At 39.5% G+C, this 3,114-nt stretch overlaps 1 long non-coding RNA gene across 1 annotated transcript; it reads right to left on the bottom strand.

Moving 5' to 3' along the window:
• Positions 1 to 761: 761 nt before the first annotated feature.
• Positions 762 to 2,190, bottom strand: LOC127381383 (uncharacterized). Its single transcript, XR_007888710.1, has 3 exons — positions 2,155 to 2,190; positions 1,663 to 1,722; positions 762 to 1,370 (listed from the first exon to the last, which is right to left on the bottom strand). It is a non-coding gene; the product is annotated as an uncharacterized LOC127381383 (long non-coding RNA).
• Between the last annotated feature and the right edge of the window lie 924 nt (positions 2,191 to 3,114).

Raw genomic sequence — 3,114 nt, 5'->3', positions numbered from 1 at the left:
TAGGAGTCTTCCAGTCCTCACCACCTTCCAACAGTAAATAAAAGCATCAGGAAGTAAGAACAGCTAATTCCAGCACCCAAAAGCTGATGTTAAAAGGAGGAGCATGAGACCAGAGAAGCATAAGCAGCATCTCCCCTCTCCTTCAAGTACTTTGCAGCCATTTGTGGCCCAGACACATCCTGAGCCAGGCTTGTTTTCTGTGTATTCAGTAGTTCTCCGTGGGTTTCCTCTTCCATTAATTCATCCAGCTTTCTCTCAAGGCTGCAGTAGTGATCAATGTTTTCTAAGCAGTCAGTCACATCAAGGAAGAAGGGAATCAATACTCACTTTGGTCTTGGTCCCACCAGTCCTCAGCTGTTCCCTTATGTGTCCCTGTGTTACCAACCATATGTGAAGCATAGGAATGAGATCAGCAGCTGCTAGGATCGCCGTGTGCCATATAAATGTCCAAATAATATTTGTTCTTTGTCTCTTTAGGACAAAAGTGTCTGCTGACACTCCCATCCTGTTATTACGCCTTTTTCTGTGCATACGATGTGCCCAGCAAACAGGCACTGAAGTAAATGTAAGGAAAAAAGTAAAAGTAAAAGCTTCACAAATTAAACCAAAAAGCCAAATCAACATGAAGAGTGCATTGCTGGGGTTTCCTTTCATATGCATATGTACACGCTAGTGTTTAATAATATGCAGAAGTGGCAGATGCAACTTAATCCTTCCAAGACTTCATTCTAGTTTTTCCCTCTGCAAAATAAAATTGTCAGTGGAGAAAGAATAGTACAAAGAACTAAGAATTGTGATGTCACAATGGTCAGTATTATTGACGTTTTTCTTTTCATATTTAACTTGACAGAATTAGCCAAACACATTTCCTAAAAGAATGAACCCAAATTGGATTCACTTGAGTTACTGAGTGAAAGAATGAATTATTTTCTTAATTTCCCTCAGGAAAGAAAGGTTTCTGCATTACTCGTACGTGCCATCAAAGTCAAATGGTGTGAAGAAGTCTCAAGTTACTCTGCAATGAAATGTGGATTAAATGGGAGGGAATAGTTGAAAACCCTCATTTGAGCAGTGAAGAAGAACATTCCTTCCTGGCATACATAGGTGACATCATCCTGGGAACAAACCTTTCTGCAGGTGTGGGGCTTCTTTGCAGATGTTCCTCAGGAGAAGACTGTACAACATTTGACAATAGGGCTGTAGATTTGTCTCTGTTTACTATGAAATACAGAACTTTGCAGATTCATTGATTTTTAGTCTAGAATTAAACATTACAGTCATGTTGTACACATCAGTCCTTATAGACTTGCCACAGACTTTTAAGTTCTTTCCTCAAGCTCTTATTTTCCAGCTGAATTGAAGCAAGCCTTCTGCAAGAAAAGGAGGGGAAAAAAAAAATAATATAAAAAATCCAGCCTTGATTTAAGGACATCAGGTGTTAGACAACTGTCAGACAGAATCTGATTCCTGGTCTGAGTTGTCATCAGGTGGTTCATCAGTCCCTGGGAACCAGGGGACTACCTGTAATGCAGTCATGAAATGTGATTGAGGAAATTAAGTTCTTGGTCTCTACATAGCAATTGACCTGGTTAAAATGTCCTTGAAAGATGGTATTTCCACTGAAAGAAGCTGAACAATCTATAAATTTTTTAAATTACTTACATAGTATCTGAAAGTACCAGCACTAGACCCCTCAGACAAAGATGCAAGCAGGCCCATATTCTGTAATTATAAAGTAATGTGTCAGAAGGGGATAATATTCTTATCGCAACCCCTTATGAAGCTTGTTTATACCCTGAAGCACAAGTTTATTTCACTGGGTTATGGGGGGTTTTTTTTGAGATTACTTTGATTCCACCCTCTAACTCAAGAGTGACATTTTAGAAAACAGTATTAGGTGAGTGGACAGTTTTCTAAGCCACAGCACAGTATCTGATGTTCCTTTTTCAGCAATACCCTTCAATAAAATACTAATTCCATCCCAGAGTTCTGTATGATCTGAAAACACTACATATATAATCGTGCATATTTAAGTGTTTTGGCTACCATGGCCAAAAAAAAATAATAAATCAGAATGGGAAAAGTAGCCAAGTTGTTGTATGTCAAAAGATGACAAAAAATAGCCCCACTCTCACACTGATATCCCAGCCTTACCTGGAGAGGAGAAGACGGGATGTGTTGTAGTAGAAACTGCATTCACAGGGCCTGGGGAGAAGAGGCAGAGTTGTGAGACAGTTTCACATTCACCTTGGCAGAACTGGTGTCAGACACCTGTGTGAAGACCTCAGCAGCTTCCCTACCTGTTTTTTTATACAAAGTCTGGTCACTTTTGGTTTTGAGCCCTGCACTGCCATGCTTTCACTAACAGGCACTGGAGGCCTCGTTCTCCTCATGCCCTTAGTCGTAAGGACATTCATGGACATGCTGATGAGGGAGGCACACAGGTCCAGACCTAACCTTTGGGGCAAAAAATTAGAAGTGAAGTAGATTTTGAGGTAGGAAGCACTTTTCCTAGGTTGAAGAATTCCTAAATGAGAAAGAATATTTTAGTGATCAGATGTAGTCAATCTTGACAACGCTTTAGGCTTTGTAATGAGTCAAACACAGTATCCTGTCCTCCGTGGAGAAGTGAGATGTGAGGTTTCTGAGTGGAAGAACAAAAGTGTTACAAATGAGATACTTGCAATAATTCCTCTGCAGCGGCTATCCACACTACATAATATTTCCCTATGAAACAGAAATCTTCCTTGAATAAATGGAAGAAAACTACATTATGAGAGAGAAGTAATATCTACAAACTACATGTAAATCAGAAGGTCATTAGGGGAACATGCAAAGAAGCTTTTGGAAGTTAATTTTGCTACAAAATAGTTATCACAAGACTGAAGCAAAGCTTTCAAAAGCATGATTGCTCTAAGTAATTCAAATTATCTGCTCTACCTGATACTAAGTCTTCCCACAGAGATTACAAAGCACTTTAATTTTTACCCACTTTGTTACAGAAATCCCTGAGGAAGGTTTCAATCCATTTACGAGAGCTGCTGTGAGAAGAAAAGATGCCAGAAGTTTTCAAAACCAGCTCTAGCACTCCAGCAGTTAAACACTTTTTGAAGC

This window comes from Apus apus, chromosome 2 (genome assembly GCF_020740795.1).
Source record: "Apus apus isolate bApuApu2 chromosome 2, bApuApu2.pri.cur, whole genome shotgun sequence".
Lineage (NCBI taxonomy): Eukaryota > Metazoa > Chordata > Aves > Apodiformes > Apodidae > Apus > Apus apus.
This window is presented reverse-complemented; position numbering and strand designations above follow the sequence as displayed.